Raw genomic sequence first — 19,799 nt, 5'->3', positions numbered from 1 at the left:
ATTCCAGTCAAAAATACTAGATTAATTTTTCATAATCATAGATAAACTTGCCAAATTTACTATATACTACAAGAAACGATTCTGTTTGAATTTTTAAAAATACTGAGTTCTCCGGAGTCACAGATCTTTTCAAAACAGTTGTGAACTATTGACATACCTTCAATGTAAAATTTGTAGGGGGTATTTCCTTTTGGTTTAAAAGCATTGATTTGTATTAAAGCATCACTGCTCTATGACTATACCATTTTTCTATCCTTTTCCAGACGTTTCTGAGACCTCTCTGTTCTTGTGAAGTCCATTTCTGTGGTCACCGCAACTAGAGTAGAGTCTCGAGGAGTATTTCAAAGATGTGAATGTTTCATCTTCCAGGCTTTTAAAAGTTTCATGCAGTTACTTCCCACAGTATCCTCAGTGTAACTGAGGTAGCAAGCAATTTTAATCCCAGATACACTGTGGAGTAGAATAATCCTCTTTTAATTGGGCAAAAGAAACATAGGAAGATAAATTCATTTAATGTGGCGAAGGCTCCTTTTTCTTCCAAGTAGTTCCCTGATATCCATGTCTCAACTCAGTTTTCAATTATCTTGTAGTTTTCCTCTGGGATCTTATTGTTGCTTCATTGTTCCCCAGATTCATATTAAGATCTAAGATGGGATATAGTACTCGAGGAAAAAGCGATAGAAACAAGAGTTGCAAGAATTATGAGAATTTTGGTACCTGTTCTTTCCCAAATTAGTTATCTTGCATTAGTTTTGTTTAGAAATACCAATTTAATAAGGAGACTTATTAGCCAGGAATTTATTTTCTAAGGATACTCTTAACTAAGTTGTAGGCCTCCAAGTTGGACAATGACTTCTCTTTGGCTTGTAATAGGGAGAAATATATCTAAATTCTGAGAGGGTGAAATTCAAACCTGAGATACTTAGAAGTATGTTGCAAAGACAGCATGTGATAATTTAAAATGTTACTGTGGATGAGATAAAGATTTTGAAGACATGTATGGCACATGGGTGGGCAATTTCCAAACTCAGTTTTCAACACTCAGATTTTCCAAATCATTAGTAAAGATTTATTCTCTTGTACTTTACATATTTAATAGCCATCAGACTCTCAGATTTCTAATTTAATATTAGTATTAGGAAAAGGCAATGCATCTTTGTTGTATTTCATGCGCTAGCAAAGTTAGCAATTCAATCACATAGCTATTGCTTCAGATTTAAACAGTTCTGGGTTCTAAATAAATAATTCAGGTGTCTTGCTTACATTTCCTGGTGTTGGGGCTTCCCTGGTGGCACAGTGGTTAAGAATCCGCCTGCCAATGCAGGAGACACGGGTTCGAGCCCTGATCCGGGAAGATCCCACATGCCACGGAGCAACTAAGACCCAACGCAGCCAAAAATAAAATAAAATAAAATAAAACATTTCCTGCTGTTGCATCAACATGCCCTAAACAATAGGCTGATTTAAAAAAAAATATGCAGGGGGAAAGAGGCAGAAGCAATCATTTTGGGGGGTTATATCAAAATTATCAGAACTGAGTAATAGATTTTGTCTTGTACACTTTGTTTAGCTTATGTCCTTATAAACATATTTCAAGTGCTCTCAACCATGCCAGGAAGGATATAGCATCAAGTTTCTTGGGAGTTACATCTTTAGCTAAATCTTAACGGGACTTTTGATATTATTTTAATAGCAACAGAGAAAGAGAATACTACTGCATGAAGTTTAAAGATATTTTCCAGATCTGAAATTCTGATTTGTCTATAGCTCCTCATTCTTTCTTAAAAGGCACATTTCATCTGATATATTCAAAAGACTGAGATGAATGATTTGCACTTTAATTTCAAATCTCAATTTCATTTTGGATGTGTTTACATAGCCTCAAGAAATTACTACACCTTTATTCTCTAGACAAACCAGGATGAATAAGTCCATTAAACTTGTTCACCTAAGATTTTAGGGAAATGGGGAAAAAAGATCTCTTTAATAGCATTGCATGAGCTGGTGAGTGGTGTTTTTACCAGAAATTAGAATTAACTGCTAGACCAAGAAATGATTAAAGAATTATCTTCTGTTGAGTTGTAATTGTTATATATTTTTATATGTTCTTGCTCTATCTCTTCTAAGATATTAAATTACGGGATTTTTAAGGAGGTTTAATGGAAGTAAATAAAAGTATATTAAATTTTCTGACTGTTCAATGTTTACATTTATTCTATGCAAACTATTCATACTTTTGAATTCATTGCATTGTTGATGGAATGAGGACTGAGTCACCCATCACCAAAACCTTGGTGGTCATTTACTTCTCCCTCTCCTTTACATCAAATTAATCAGAGATAGCATCCTATCAACTCTTTGCCCATGTCCTTAGCACTCATTGTTTCGTTTTTATATTCACTGATAACACTCTGGTCAAAATTCGGAATCAATTTTTATGATCACCAATGACCATGGTTTTCCTATAAACTGACCAGTGCCACATCCTTAAAATAGTCCTTGACTTTGACCACCAGAATGCCAACTTACCACTCTGATCCTCAGTTTATTTGCTGACCTCAATTTTCTCATACACCTCAAAACTCTGTCCTTAACCATCTTCTTCTCCTAGCCATATTGTCCCCGAGTGATCTCATTCACTATGGAAGGTTGATTTGCACTACCTTCTATACTTGAGGGCCTCCAATGTTTTTATCTCTCATCTTAATTAACCCCTGGGATTGCAGAACAATAGTTGCAAATATATGCTTCATAAATTTTCTGTGTATGTCCCTGATGTCAGACCCAGATAAAAATGGCACTCATTTACTTCTCCAAAGCTACTCTAGCTCTGGTATTTGCTATTTTCGTACATGGTATGGAATACCCAAGCATTATAAGGAAGCCATAAAACGATCTTTATCTAACTTAACCAAGAACACATTTTTAACTTTTTTTGCTCTACACCTTCTGTTCTAAAAACCGTACCTTGCTTAAGGTTATCATTTACATCACTGAACAGATTTTTTTTTGAGCAACTGCTTTGTCATATGTATTCTAGATTATTGAAATACATTGGGAAACAAGATAAACTTTCTTAATTGATTTTTATTTTCTAATGAGGAAGGTAAAAGGGACAACAAAAATATATAAATATACGTGCAATTTTAGATAACAGATGCTGGGGAGATAATGGAGTGTGAGTGGGAAAAGATAACTTTACATAGACTGAGCAAGAGGCCTTTCTGGGCAAGTGACACTTAAACCTCAGTTATTAGAAAGAACAATCTAACTTAAGTCTCAGGAAAAGCATCTTAAATAGAAAGCATGGCATGTGCAAAGGTCCCAAGGTGCGGGCAAGCGTCACATGTATGAGTAATGGAAATACCTTTATTACCTGGTTTTGAATGGCAACAAATTTAAGAATGATTGTTTTATAACCTCTTGAAACAGTAAAATTTTAAAACAAAACTGAGCAACAATAGGAGTGGAACAAGAAAGCAAAATTCACTTTTGTGCCTATTACTAGCTCGTAATCCTCATTTGAATGTATAGCTCAGGAGCATTTTCAGAGGAAAGGAGTACTGGTAAGACGTTTTGAGTCTAAGTTAATGAGTGATGAAATTATTTTAGGGAACTATGTTTTATTTTTTATATTTTAGCACCAAGCTGTCCATCACATCAATGAACTACTATTTCTAATGAGTTATTAGAATGACATAAATAATCTATTTGTGACCTACGTATTTTAATTGTTTTAATGTTATGCTCAATCAAAAATTTGCTGATTTGGGAGATAATTTTGTAATCAACATCTTGATCAGCAAGTCAAAGTGATTTCTCCAGCACTATCTTATCCTTGATAATAGATATACAAAATATTTTAGTATTCTTTATCATCCTTGCTTTAGTTTTCTAATTATAATATTATAAACATATACAGAGTTACAAAAAGAATATAGCTAACAACCAGTTATCACTTCTCAAAAAAATTTTTTTAACAATTTTCCAGATATCCTTTAGGCATCTCTTTTGGAAAACAGAATAGTATAAAGTCAAATTGTACTCCTCTGCCCATTGTCACATCATTTTCCTGGTCTTCCTTCTTAGAAGTAACCATTATCCTGAGATTATATTTCTTATTGCTGGACATGTTTTTGTACACTTAGGACATACACTGTATCCAAAACAGTATGTAGTATTGGTTTTCTGTTTGTATTTGTTGAAGGTATTTTTAATGTAACGTTATATTAGTTTCAGGTATACAACATAATGATTCAATATTTGTAAATATTGCAAAATGATCACTACAATAATTCTAGTTACAATCTGTCACCATACATAGTTACACATTTTTTTCTTTATTCTCTTGAGATGAGGACTTTTAAGATTTACTCTTAGCAACTTTCAAATATACAATACCGTATTATTATCTAGCATAGTCACCATGCTGTCAAGCTGTACGTTACATCCTATGACTTACTTGTTTTATAACCTGAAGTTTGTATCTTTTGACCCCTTTTACCCATTTTGTTCACCCCAACCCCTCCCCTCTGGAAACCACCAATTTGTTCTCCGCATCTATGAGCTTGTTTTGGTGGTGGTTTAGTTTTTAAGATTCCCCATGTAAATGAGATCATATGGTATCTGTCTTTCTCTGTCTGACTTAGTTCACTTATTGTAATGCCCTCAAGATCCATTCATGATGTTGCAAAGGGCAAGACTCCATTCTTTTTCATGGCTGAATAGTATTCCATTGTATATGTATATTACACTTTCTTTATCATTTCATCCATCAGTGGACACTTAGGTTGTTTCCAAATCTTGGTTTTCGTAAGTAATGCTACAATGAACAGAGGGTGCATATCTCTCTTAGAATTAGCATGTTCATTTTCTTCAGATAAATACCCAGAAGTGGAATTGCTAGATCAGATTTTTAATTTTTTGAGGAACCCCCATACTGTTTTTCACAATGGCTATACCAATTTACATTTCCAACAATAGTACACAATAGTTTCCTTTTCTCTACATCCTCACCAAAACATGTTCTTTCTTGTCTTTTTGATAATAGACATTCTAACAAGTGTGAGATGATATCTCTTTGTGGTTTTTCCCTAATGGTGAGTGATGTTAAGCATCTTATCATATGCCCGTTGCATTTCCGTAATGGTGAGTGATGTTAAGCATCTTATCATATGCCCGTTGGTCATCTGTATATCATCTTTGGAAAAATGTCTATTCAGATCCTCTGTCCATTTTATAAACTGCTTTTTTCCTATTGAGTTGTATGAATTCTTTATGTATTATAGATATTAACCTGTTATCACATATATGATTCAAATATTTCTCCCATTCAGCAGGTTGCCTTTTCATTCTGTTAATGATTTTCTTTGCCGTGCAGGAGCTTTTTAGTTTGTTGTAGTCTTACTTGTTTGTTTTTTGTTGTTGTTTGTTATTTGCTGCCTTTGCTTTTAGAGACAGATCCAACATATCATTGCCAAGACTGATATCAAGGAGCTTACCTTCTTATGTTTTCTTCTAGGAGTTTTATGGTTTCAAGTCTTACATTCAAGTCTTTAATCTATTTTGATTTATTTTTTGTGTACGGTTTAAGACAGTAGTCTAGTTTCATTCTTCTGCATCTGACTGTTCAGTTCTCCCAACACCATTTATTGAAGAGATTGTCCTTTTCTCATTGTATATTCTTGCCTCCTTTGTTATAAATTAATTGACCATATATGCATGGGTTTATTTCTGGGCTCTCTATTCTTTTACATTGACCTATGTGTCTGTTTTTATGACAATACCATCCTGTTTTGATTACTATAGCTTTGTAATATAGTTTAAAATCAGACAGTGTGATTCCTCCAGCTTTGTTCTTCTTTCTCAAGATTTCTTTGGCTACTCAGGGTCTTTTGTTATTCCATATAAATTTCAGGGTTGTTATTTCTATTTCAGGGTTGTTATTTGTATTTCTGTGAAAATTTCAGGGTTGTTATTTCTATTTCTGTGAAAAATACCACTGGAATTTTGATAGGGATGGCATTGAGTTTGTAGATTGCTTTGGGTAGTATGGACATTTTAATAATATTCTTCCAATCCATGAGCACAGAATATCTTTCCATTTATTTGTGTCTTCAATTATTTTCATTAATGTCTTATAGTTCTCAGTGTGCAGGTCTTTTACCTCCTTGGTTAAACTTATTCCTAGGAATTTATTATTTTTGATACAGTTGTAAATGGGATAAAATTGGATTGCTTTCTTAATTCCTTTTTCTGATAGTTTGTTAGTGTATAGAAACACAGCAGATTTGTATTTCCAAGTGCTGAGCATGTTTTAATATTTTTACCACATACATTGTAACCAAAAACTGTATATAGTACTGTTTTTAATGTTTGTTTCTTGGTCTTTGCCTTTTTCTGTATAGTCTTCAGTGAATTTCCACTGGAAAAATCTGTACTTTGTCGTATATGACCCATAATATAGGGCTAAATCTTTATAGAAAGTTTGCTGTAGAAAATGATGCCCCCAAAGCAGCATCCCTTTAAGTTTCAAAAAAAAAAATTGCTTTAGAGGAAGATGGTAAAGTAGGAAGCACTAAGACTCTATCTCCCTACCTAGACAACAGTTGCACTGGCAGAATCTGTATGATGTAACTATCTTGGAATTCTAGAATCTATTGAAAATGTGCAACTTCCAAAGTAAGGCTTGAAATGTGAATTTCGATTAATTTAGGACAATTTCAGCTCTTAGCACACTAGTACCTACCCATCCCCCACCTCCCAATCCATGGCAGAGAGCTGTGCACACATTCCTGGAGCAGCTTGCACGCAGCTTGCGGGAACCAGGGTGGGTAAATAGTCTTCCAAATATTTGGGATGTGTGCTCTGGTAACTTATTGCTGCTGTGATCTCAGAGGGTGCAGACAGAGAGGCAGGCAGCTATTGTTGTTGTACTTTTCCCCATTGTTACAAGCTCCTCCCTCTTTGGCTGAAGTGACTTCTAGGGGATTTAAAGGACTAATACCATTTTTTTCCCTTTTTCTCTTTGGAAGCCAAATATTAAAACTTTTAAACACTACGAACAGTAGAGAGGCAAACCTTCAAAGACAACTGCATAAAGAGGGGAAATTAGAACGTCGCCACGCATGCCCAAGGGCTCAGGCTGAAAGAAGACCTGAGAAGTCTACCAACAACATTACATACATTCTTCTTAGGTGCACATGGGACATTTCCCAGGATAGACTATGTTCAGCCACCAATTCTCAATAGTTTTAAAAAGATAGATATCATACAAAGAATCTTCAACCAAAATGGGCTGAAGTTAGAAATCAATAACACTAGGAAAGTGGAAAACCCACCTTTAACAAATGAATCAGAAAAGAAATCACAAGGGAAATTCTGAAATACTTCGAGATGAATGAAAATGAAAGCACAACATATCAGAACTTATGGGACACAGTGAAAGCAGTGCTAACGAGGACATTTATAGCTTTAAACACATTAAAGAACAAGATCTCAAATCACGAAACTAACTTTACAACTTAAAAAAACTATAAAAAGGATAAACTATACTTAAAGCTAGCCAAGGCATGGAATAATTATTAGAGCACAGATTGACTAAATAACGAATAGAAAAAACAATAGGGAATATCAATGAAACCAAAAGTTGGTTCTTTGTAAAGATCAATAAGACTGACAAACCATTAGCTAGATGGGCTAAGACAAAGAGAAGACTCAAATGACTAAAATCAGAAATGAAAGTGGGGGCATTACTATCAATTCTACAGTTTCTAAATTCTAAAAATTTAAAAGCAAGAAACATGAACAATTGTATAACTGCAAATTCAATAACCTCAATGAAATGGACAAATTCTTAGAAACTTAAGACATACCAATACTGAACTGTGAAGAAATAGAAAATCTGGATAGACCTATAACTAGTAAGGAGACTGAATCATTAATCAAAAATCCCCTGACAATGAGGGATTTCCCTGGCAGTCCAGTGGTTAAGACTCTGCACTTCTACTCCAGGGGGCATGGGTTCAGTCCCTGGTCGGGTAACTAAGATCCAGCATGCCATGTGGCATGGCAAAGAAAAAAAAAAAAATCTCCTGACAATGAAAAGCCCTGGACCTGATGGCTTAACTAGTGTGTTCTACCAAACATTTAAGGAAGAACTAACACCAGTTATTCTCAAACATTTCCAAAAAAAATCAAATAGGAGGGAACACTTCTTAAACTGTTCTTTTAAGCCAGATTTACCCTGATACCAAAGCCAGACCAAGACACTACAAAAAATGTACAGACCAATATCCCTTAAGGATGTTAATTCAAAAAATCCTCAACAGAATACTAGCAAACTTAATTTAGCAACATATTAAAATAATTATATACCATGACCAAGTGGGATTTATCCCTGTGATGCAAGGATGATTCAACATATGAAAATCAATGTAATACATGACATTAACAGAATGAAGGGAGAAAACACACAAACATGATCATCTCAACTGATGCAGAAAAAAAATTGACAAAATCCCAAGGATAAAAATACTCCTTCTAGAAATAGAAGGAGATGACCTCAATATAATAAAAGCCATATACAAAAATCCCACAGCAAAAACTGTAATCAATGGTGGAAGACTGAAAGCTTTTCTGCTCAAGCCAGGGACAAGGCAAGGATTCCCACATTCAGCACTTCTGTTCAACATAGTATTAGAAGTTCCGGCCAGAGCTATTAGGCAATAAGAAGAAATAAAAGGCATCCAAACTGGAAAGGCAGACATAAAATTATCTCTATTTGCAAATGTAATCTTTTAATTTTTTTATTTCAACATTTATTTTGAAATGATTATAGACACAGTAGTTGTAAAAATAGTATGGAGCGGTACTCTGTATACCCATTACCCAGATTCCCTAAATGGATCTCAAACAACTGTAGTATATTATCAAAGCTAGGAAACTGACATTATGTGCATGTTAAGTGGGGGAAAAGTACCAAAATTTCAGGGTTTCTAGGAAGCTAGAATGAAGATCAATATAGAACAGCTAGCTGGTATCTGCTACATAGCTGGTGCTCAACACATTTCGGTTCTCTTCTTTTTTCCCCTCTGTTTTTCCATTCTTGTTTTTTCAGTGTTATTTCATATAATTAAGATACTTAAAGTATACAGTGTAATGATTTAATATACATATACATTGTGAAAGTATTCTCCCCAGTGAGTTAATTAACACATCCCATCACTTCACATATTTACCTTTTTGTTGGTGAGAACACTTAAGTTCTACTCTTAGCAAATTTCAATTACATAATACATTGTTACCAACTGTAGTCATCATGTTATACATTAGATTCTCAAAACTTACTCATATTATAACTGAAAGCGTGTGCCCTTTTACCAATTTCTCCCTATTTTCCCCACCCTCCAGCTCCTGGCAGCCACTTTTCTACTCTGTTTCTATGAGTTTGACTTTTGTGTTTTCTTTTTTTTTTTTCTGAAGATTCCATATATAAGTGATAATGTGGTATTTGTCTTTCTCTCTCTGGTTTATTTTATTTAGCATGATGCCCTCCTGATTTATCTGTACTGTCTCAAATAACAGGATTTTCTTTTTTTTAAGGCTGAATAATATATATTTATATATTAGTATATATGATATATACATCACCTTTCCTTTATCCATTCATCCCTGGATGAACACTTATTTTATTGCCATACCTGGCTATTGTGAATAATGCTGCAATGTACTTGAGAATACAGATATCTCTTTGAGGCATGATTTTATTTCCTTTGTATATGTACCCAGAAGTAGGATTACTAGATCATATGGTAATTCTGTTTTTAATTTCTTAAGAAACCACCATATTGTTTTCCATAGTGGCTGTACCAATTTATATTCCCCCCTACAGTTAACAAGGTTTCCAATTTCTCTACCTCCTCACCAACACGTTTTTTATTATTTTTAAAATAATAGCCATCCTAATGAATGTGAGGTGGTATCTTACTGAGTCCTTTTTTTAAATTTTTTAAAATTTTCCTGATAGTGATGTCAAATACCTATCCATGTACCTGTTTTTGTATGTCTTCTATGGAAAAAATTGTCTATTTAGGTCCTTTGCCGATATTTTAATTCAGTTACTTGATATTTTTTTTTTTTCTTTTTGCTAAAATACTATTCAGCCTTAAAAAGAAAAGAAATTCTGACATATGCTACAACCTGGATGAAACTTAAAGACACTATGCTAAGTGAAATAAGCCAGTCACTAAAAGATAAATACTGTATGACTCCATTTATATGTTATTTAGAATAGTCAAAATAATAGGGACGGAAAGTGTAATGCTGAGTGCTAGGCACTGGAAAGAAGGAGGAAATGGGAAGTTATTTTTTAATGGGTACGGTGTTTCAATTTTACAGGATGAAAAGTTCTGGAGATGGATGATGGTAATGGTAGCACACCTTTATGAATGTATTTAATACCAATGAACTGTACACTTAAAAGTAGTTAAGATGGTAAATTTTGTTATGTGTATTTGAACCCAACAAAGATATTGGGAAAAGAAAACATTACTTTTATGTCATGGCAGCTTTTCTTTTCTTTCTTTTTCTTTTTCTGTTTTTTTTTTTTTTGATTAATTTACTCAAACTTTTTCCAAGTACAATACAAGCAAGAACTTAGCTTGGAGCTCACTTTGAAAGTGTGTGGGACAGGGGTTTATATTGTAATACAAGGTAGTCAGACCAGATAAACAAAGGGAGAGAGACAAGGCTCCTATTCCGTTAGGGTTATGATGCAGCCGTATTAATACAGCCCAAATTTATTTCCTTGAGTTTCAAATTCTAGCAAAAATAACAGAGCAAATTATAAGAGAAAAGAAAAGAAAAGAAAATGGAAAACCGTGCAAAAGTAGTGTTTAACATGTGTAGTTCATTTCTTATTTACTTAGAAACAAAATACTTAATATATATGCATATCTACATTGTGATAAAATATGAGAATATTCATTATTAATGAGCATGTTTCTTTAATTTATAGTTGGGTTAAAAATTTATTAGCCCTCGATCACTGGAAGACTTCTTTAAAATCAGCTGATGGCCTGAGCAGCTATGCTACAGTACACTGTGAGTTTGAATTCATAATTAGTTTGGTATAGAAAAGAAGTAGATATATTAATACATTAGCAAGTTTGTTTAGGTGATGATTATCAGTGATTAACTGTGTCTTACAATAAAGGCTTTAGATAAATATGTTTCTAATGTGTTATGCAATGTGGATAGTGTTAGAGAATTGTTTTTGACAGTGAGATTTTCCTTTTTGTTATGGTTTTTATCTATCATTGAGCTAGATTTCCATGTGACATTAGTTTCAGTTATACAGCATAACAATTTAATATTTTTATATTTGGTGAAATCACCACAATAACTCTAGTTAAAATTCATCACCATATACAGTTACAAAGTTTGTTTTTCTTGTGATAAGGGCTTTTAATATTAGCTCTCTTAGCGACTTTCGAGTATGCAATATAGTATTATTAACTACAGTCACCATGCTGTACTTTCCATCCCCATGACTTATTTTATAACTGAAAGCTTGTACCTTTTGACCCCCTTCACCTATTTTGCCCACCCCCAATCCCCATCTCTGGCAACCACCAATCTGGTCTCTGTATCTATGAGCCTGATTTTTGTTTTTAAATTCCACATTTAAGTAAGATCATACAGTATTTGTTTTCATCTCTCTGATTTAATTAAGTTATAACTTGTTATTTTTTCTAATGATGCCTCCAAAACACACCACACAGGTAAATACAGAAGAAAATTAAATAACAATTGGAGGAAGTCCAAAGTGCCTGAAAAGCATCTATTACAAATTCAGATATTTAGTTAGATATCACATTGCTTCTTTTCTCCTTAAGGAATTAAAAATAATGTTCAAAATACTATTGGTATGTCATTGTAACTAGAAACACTCTTAGTTTATTAGTGGATGATTACACATAAATTTAGCCCACTTTTTTTTGATGACCAATGTTAGTATAACCAGTTAAAAAGGCAAATTTATTTTGAGAGTGTTAGAGTTTATAATTTTTTAAAAAATTTATTTATTTATGGCTGTGTTGGGTCTTCGTTTCTGTGCGAGGGCTTTCTCTAGTTGTGGCAAGCGGGGGCCACTCTTCATCGCGGTGCGCGGGCCTATCACTATCGCGGCCTCTCTTGTTGCGGAGCACAGGCTCCAGACGCGCAGGCTCAGTAATTGTGGCTCACGGGCCCAGTTGCTCCGCGGCGTGTGGGATCTTCCCAGACCAGGGCTCAAACCCGTGTCCCCTGCATTGGCAGGCAGATTCTCAACCACTGCGCCACCACGGAAGCCGTATAATTTATTTATTTATTTATTTTTCCTGTTTGTCTCTTGATACTGTCATAGTTTCTGCCCCCAGTAAGATCAGAAACCTTTTACCGAGCATCTCAAGTATAGCTGTGTTTCCCCATTTCTCACAACTATTTACTTACATTTTGTTGCTGTTACTTTTAAGTAAAGTATGAAAAATATATTACCATGTTTTAGTCACTGGACATATTGCTGAAAAAAAAATTAGATCTTTTAAACTTACATTCCGTAGAGGAGTGTTGACTATATCCCCATAGTCATTGGGAATGTGGAGAGAGAGGAATGCAGGGAGAGACCCCTTAGCCCTTATTCCAAACCTCTTTATTAGAATCTGAGAAAGCACAGAGCCTGAGGATCTGCATTTTCAAAAATTTCTTGATGTGCTTCAGATTCAAAGCAGCCAGAGAAATTCATAGACTCGGGACAAAAGCAAAATTATAATCTCTACTGTTCGTTCAGCCTTTTAGAATTTATTCTCAATTGATAAGTTTTTGTTACAAGATCTATCCTGGCCAGATTTGTAATATTGGTTTTCCAGTATTAATCATCATAATTTGTACATATTTTATAAAAATACATAAACCTAATTTGAAAATACAATCAGTAAAAACAACTCCATTTTAAAGTTGCCTCTAGTTAATTTCATGTAGTTATTGGAATATATTTTGAAAAAATAAATTCATGTTAAGCACTATGAGAATTGCCTTTATGATATTAAATATCCTCTTTTTAAAGTCTTGAAAATATTATATTGTGATTTCTAATATCTTTTTCATATAATAAAATTATAAATGTCTAAACTACTATTTAGGTGCTTTGCTTATTATATTTATTTTAAGGAAATTACATTTTAAATTAGAATTAAATTATTTATATTTTTGTGTTGAAATTTCTATGCCAAATTAACTGTATCTACTTAACATCAACCCCTCAAATAGAGACCTCACAAGTGATATATCCTCAAGTAAAATTTTATTATGGGTTAAATTTTATTTTTTTAATGAACAAACACACTCAAGAAAAGATTTGTTTTTTAAACTCAATTTAAAATTAGTAGAAAAACAAATGTAAAATCAACTAAAAAATTAAAAAGGATAAGTTTCCCGACATTCCGACGAAAACTTGGAAATTATAAACCTGTGGGGATAGTATACCCACAGGTAGCTAGGACAATAATTGTCATTTTCTTGGTAATGTTTAGGGTGTTAACGCAAGGCACTGTGGTTTGGACAGAATCATGATGCAGGTATGCATTCACTATGGAGGAACAAACTGCTTTTCACAAGTAATCTGAGGACCCCATATTTCAAGGCCCTCAGGGAAAATCTAATCACAAGGACCAGCAAATACACAACCATTAAGCAAAAAAAAAAAAAAAAAAAATTACTCCCAGTGATAAAGTTAATGTATACTAATTATACTAATTTATAAACCTAGTTACACAAATATAAAATATCTGTATTATATTTGTTAGGGAATCTACCATGTGTTATAATACGTTATATTTGTAGATTTTGTAATTTATAAAGATGTTTCCATAGAAGTTACTCCAACTGGTTCTCAAAATAACTCAATGCATTAAGCTGAGAACATGGAATATCTTTACAGAGTTATGCCAAAAACTGAGAATCAGAATTTAATTGGCTATTGTAAGGCCACATGCCTGTAAGCCTTCTGGTAAGCAGAAGAACCAAGGTCTTCAGTTAAGTGCTGTGCCTGTGGGTATCTGAAAAGTTAAACAATAGAACTGATAATTAAAAAAAAAAAAACTCAGCCAAACAAATTGTGTCTGTAAATACTCAGATAAAATCACACAAAAATTAAAAAGGAGATAAAATTTATTTCTTAATCATACTAAATGAAATTGGGGTTGTTGACACACGCTCTTCCCAAAAGAAGCAAAAGCTTGGCTTCTAAAACAGTCCCTGATTAAGAGCAAGAAACAAAAGAATCAAGATAAATAGCAGTGATGAGCCGTTTTATTTGCCAATTTTTCTTGATAAAGTCAATTTATCTTTTGCTCTTCAGTTCGTCTGTATATAAGATGGGAAAAAAATGTCATCAGGGTTTTGTGTTACATTCTAAATCAAAGAGATGACTTTCAACCATGGTGTTTTCAATTTATGAAGCCCAGAGAGTATTTGTCACTGCCACCTCTGTGCAGTGTGGTTTCTGAGATGGTAGAGCAAGTTTTAACTGACAACAGATAATGTTTGTTTTTACAATAACACATTAAAGACATGCATAAACAGTAAATATATTATTCTAGATTATTTTATGGGGTTTAAAATATAATACTTTAGAGTAATACAACATAGAAAGCATCCCAAACAAATCACATGCATGTTTAAAACTATATGCTTTTAGTTCATTACAAATCTTTCCTTATCATGTACCTGTTTGCTGGACATGGAGCTTTATGCTCAGTAACATTCTTACCCATGAGAAACGCCATGTCTGTTTGTGGAGACAGACAAATGTACAGGCTGACAGGGTCAGCTCCATACTAGTTGTGGAATTTACAATGCAAAAGTATGTGATAAATGTATAACTAAAGATATTTAGGAGGCAGAATGTCTAGGTCTTCCAGAGAGAGGGAGGTTTTTTCTAGAGGGTGGCACCAGCTCAGTGTCTGGGATTCAGAGTTAACCAATGCAATTACATTATTGGAAAGTCATCTAAAACAATGGCCAAAGTGATTTTTCAACTAAATAAAATATTAGACTAGTTGTTAAAATTTCAGGTTAGATTGTTCACCAGCAAAATGTGATATTTGTCTATGCCCACTGTGGCTCAATCAAAAATATTTCTTCTTTGTGATTCACATTTGGATTGTGGTTCTTTGGGTTTTTCTATAACTTTACATAATAAGTAAATGGAGATACAGAGAATTAATTCCCAATCCATGAAGGCCTGTTTAGAACCTGCTACCATCACAGCTAATTCCTGATATGCAAAGCTTATAAACTTTATTATTAATAAAACAAAGAATTCGTGGAACTATTCTAAAAGTTGAAAACATCAGAAAACATTATAAAAAACATAAATCCTATGGATTTCTTTTCCTAGTGTCATGGTACTGAGAATACTGTTTCCTTTCGATGCAATTGAATAAACATTTTATGAAATTGATTTACAATATTTATAAACTGATTCAAGGTACCTTAGTAGATTTAATCAACCATGAGTGTGTAGTGAAGCCACCATTAAAATCCAAAAAGAGGGGGTTCAGAGACCTTCCAGGTTGATGAAGCAGAATGCCTCCATGTGCCACTGTGCTGGGCTCCAAACTCCAAGAGGACTGAAGTATCTTTGTGCTCGACCTCAGGACATATTTAAAGTGATGAAAGGGAAAAACCTATAACCAAGATTACTCTACCCAGCAAGGATCTCATTCAGATTTTATGGAGAAATTAAAACATTTACAGACAAGCAAAAGTTAAGAAAATTCAGCACCACCAAACCAGCTTTACAACAAATGCTAAAGGAACTTCTCTAGGCAGGAAACACAAGACAAGGAAAAGACCTACAAAAACAAACCCAAAACAATTAAGAAAATAGTAATAGGAGCATACATATCGATAGTTATGTTACATGTAAATGGATTAAATGTTCCAACCAAAAGACATAGACTGGCTGAATGGATACAAAAACAAGACCCATATATATGCTGTCTACAAGAGACCCACTTCAGACCTAGGTACACATACAGTCTGAAAGTGAGGGGATGGAAAAAGATATTCCATGCAAATGGAAATCAAAAGAAAGCTGGAGTAGCCATTCTCATACCAGACAAAATAGACTTTAAAATAAAGACTATTACAAGTGACAAAGAAGGACACTACACAATGATCAAGGGATCAATCCAACAAGAAGATATAACAATTGTAAATATTTATGCACCCAACATAGGAGCACCTCAATACATAAGGCAAAGGCTAACAGCCATAAAAGGGGAAATCGACAGTAACACAATAATAGTAGGGAACTTCAACACCCCACTTTCACCAATGGACAGATCATCCAAAATGAAAATAAATAAGGAAACAAAAGCTTTAAATGACACATTAAACAAGATGGGCTTCACTGATATTTATAGGACATTCCAACCAAAAACAACGGAATACACTTTCTTCTCAAGTGCTCATGGAACGTTCTCCAAGATCATATCTTAGGTCACAAATCAAGCCTTGATAATTTTAAGAAAACTGAAATCATGTCAGGTATCTCTTCTGACCACAACGCTATGAGACTAGATATAAATTACAGGAAAAAAACTGAAAAAATACAAACACATGGAAGCCAAACCATACGCTACTAAATAATCAAGAGATCACTGAAGAAATCAAAGAGGAAATCAAATACCTAGAAACAACTGACAATGAAAACATGGTGACCCAAAACCGATTGTATGCATTGAAAGCAATCCTAAGAGGGAAAATTATAGCAATACAATCTGACCTCAAGAAACAAGAAATATCTCAAACAACCTAACCTTACAATGAAAGCAATTAGAGAAAGAAGAACAAAAAAACCCCAAAGTTAGAAGAAGGAAAGAAAGAAAGATCAGAAATAAATGAAAAAGAAATGAAGGAAAAAATAGCAAAGATCAACAAAACTAAAAGCTGGTTCTTTGAGAAGATAAACAAAATTGATAAACCATTAGCCAGACTCATCAAGAAGAAAAGGGAGAAGACTCAAATCAACAGAATTAGAAATGAAAAAGGAGAAAAACAACTGACCCGGCAGAAATACAAAGAATCATGAGGGATTACTACAAGCAACTCCGTGCCAATAAAATGGACAACCTGGAAGAAATGGACAAATTCTTAGAAAAGCACAACCTTCTGAGACTGAACAAGGAAGAAATAGAAAATATGAACCGACCAGTCACAAGCACTTAAATTGAAGCTGTAATTAAAAATCTTCCGACAAACAAAAACCCAGGAGCAGATGGTTTCACAGGCGAATTCTATCAAACATTTAGAGAAAAGCTAACACCTATCCTTCTCAAACTCTTCCAAAATATAGCAGAGGGAGGAACATTCCCAAACTCATTCTATGAGGCCACCATCACCCTGATACCAAAACTAGACAAAGATGTCACAAAGAAAAAAATCTATAGGCCAATAACACTGATGAACATAGATGCAAAAATCTTCAACAAAATACTAGCAAACAGAATCCAACAGCACATAAAAAGTATCATACACCATGATCAAGTGGGGTTTATCACAGGAATGCAAGGATTCTTCAATATACGCAAATCAATCAATGTGATACACCATATTAACAAATTGAAGAATAAAAACCATATGATCATCTCAATAGATGCAGAGAAAGCTTTTGACAAAATTCAACACCCATTTATGATAAAAACCCTCCAGAAAGTAGTCATAGAGGGAACTTACCTCAATATAATAAAGCCCATATATGACAAACCCACAGCCAGCATCATTCTCAATGGTGAAAAACTGAAACAATTTCCCCTAAGATCAGGAGCAAGACAAGGATGCCCACTCTCACCACTATTATTCAACATAGTTTTGGAAGTTTTAGCCACAGCAATCAGAGATGAGAAAGAAATAAAAGGAATCCAAATTGGAAAAGAAGAAATAAAGCTGTCACTGTTTGCAAATGACATGACACTATACATAGAGAATCCTAAAGACTCTACCAGAAAACTACTAGAGCTAATTGATGAGTTTGGTGAAGAAGCAGGATACAAAATGAATGCACAGAAGTCTCTACATTCCTATACACTAATGATGAAAAATCTGAAAGAGAAATTAAGGAAACACTCCCATTTACCATTGCAACAAGAAGAATAAAATGCCTAGGAATAAACCTACCTAAGGAGATAAAAGAACTGTATACAGAAAACTGTAAGACACTGATGAAAGAAATTAAAGATGATACAAATAGATAGAGAGATATACCATGTTCTTGGATTTGAAGAATCAACCTTGTGAAAATGACTATCCTACCCAAAGCAATCTACAGATTCAGTGCAATCCCTATCAAACTACCAATGGCATTTTTCACAGAACTAGAACAAAAATTTCACAGTTTATATGGAAACACAAAAGACCCTGAATAGCCAAAGCAATCTTGAGAAAGAAAAACAGAGCTGGAGGAATCAGGCTCCCTGACTTCAGACTATACTACAAAGCTACAGTAATGAAGACAGTATGATACTGGCAGAAAAACAGAAATATAGGTCAATGGAACGGGATAGAGAGTGCAGAGATAAACCCACACACATATGATCACCTTATCTTTGATAAAGTAGGCGAGAATATACAATGGAGAAAAGACAGCCTCTTCAATGAGTGGTGCTGGGAAAACTGGACAGCTACATGTAAAAGAATGAAATTAGAACACTTCCTAACACCATACACAAAAATAAACTCAAAATGAGTTGAAGACCTAAATGTGAGGCTAGACACTAAAAAACTCTTATAGGAAAACATAGGAAGAACACTCTTTGACATAAATCACAGCAAGATCCTTTTTGACCCACCTCCTAGAGAAATGGAAATAAAAACAAAAATAAATAAAAATAAAAGGGACCTAATGAAACTTAACTTGATGCTTAAATGGACTTGATAAATAAATGGGACCTAATGAAACTTAACTTGATGCTTGATCAACCCCACTTGATGCTTTTGCACAGCAAAGGAAACCATAAACAACATGAAAAGACAACCCTCAGAATGGGAGAAAATATTTGCAAGTGAAGCAACTGACAAAGAATTAATCTCCAAAATATACAAGCAGCTCATGCAGCTCAATATCAAATAAACAAACAACCCAATCCAAAAATGGGCAGAAGATCTAAATAGACATTTCTCCAAAGAAGATACACAGATTGCCAACAAACACATGAAAGGATGCTCAACATCACTAATCATTAGAGAAATGCAAATCAGAACTGCAATTGGGTATCACCTTACACCGGTCAGAATGGCCATCATCAAAAAATCTACAAACAATAAATGCTGGAATGGGTCTGGAGAAAGAGAACCCTCTTGCACTGTTGGTGGGAATGTAAATTGATACAGCCACTATGGAGAACAATATGGAGGTTCCTTAAAAAACTAAAAATAGAAATACCATATGACACAGCAATCCCACTACGGGGCATATACCCTGAGAATACCATAATTCAAAAAGAGTCATGTACCACAATGTTCATTGCAGCTCTATTTACAATAGCCAGGACATGGAAGCAATTTAAGTGTCCATCAACAGATGAATGGATAAAGAATATGTGGCACATGTATACAATGGAATATTACTCAGCCATAAAAGAAACGAAATTGAGTTATTTGTGGTGAGGTGGATGGCCCTGAGTCTGTCATACAGAGTGAAGTAAGTCAGAAAGAGAAAAACAAATACCGTATGCTAACACATATATATGGACTCT

This window comes from Eubalaena glacialis, chromosome 4 (genome assembly GCF_028564815.1).
Source record: "Eubalaena glacialis isolate mEubGla1 chromosome 4, mEubGla1.1.hap2.+ XY, whole genome shotgun sequence".
Taxonomy (NCBI): domain Eukaryota; kingdom Metazoa; phylum Chordata; class Mammalia; order Artiodactyla; family Balaenidae; genus Eubalaena; species Eubalaena glacialis.
Note: the sequence above shows the minus strand (reverse complement) of the source record.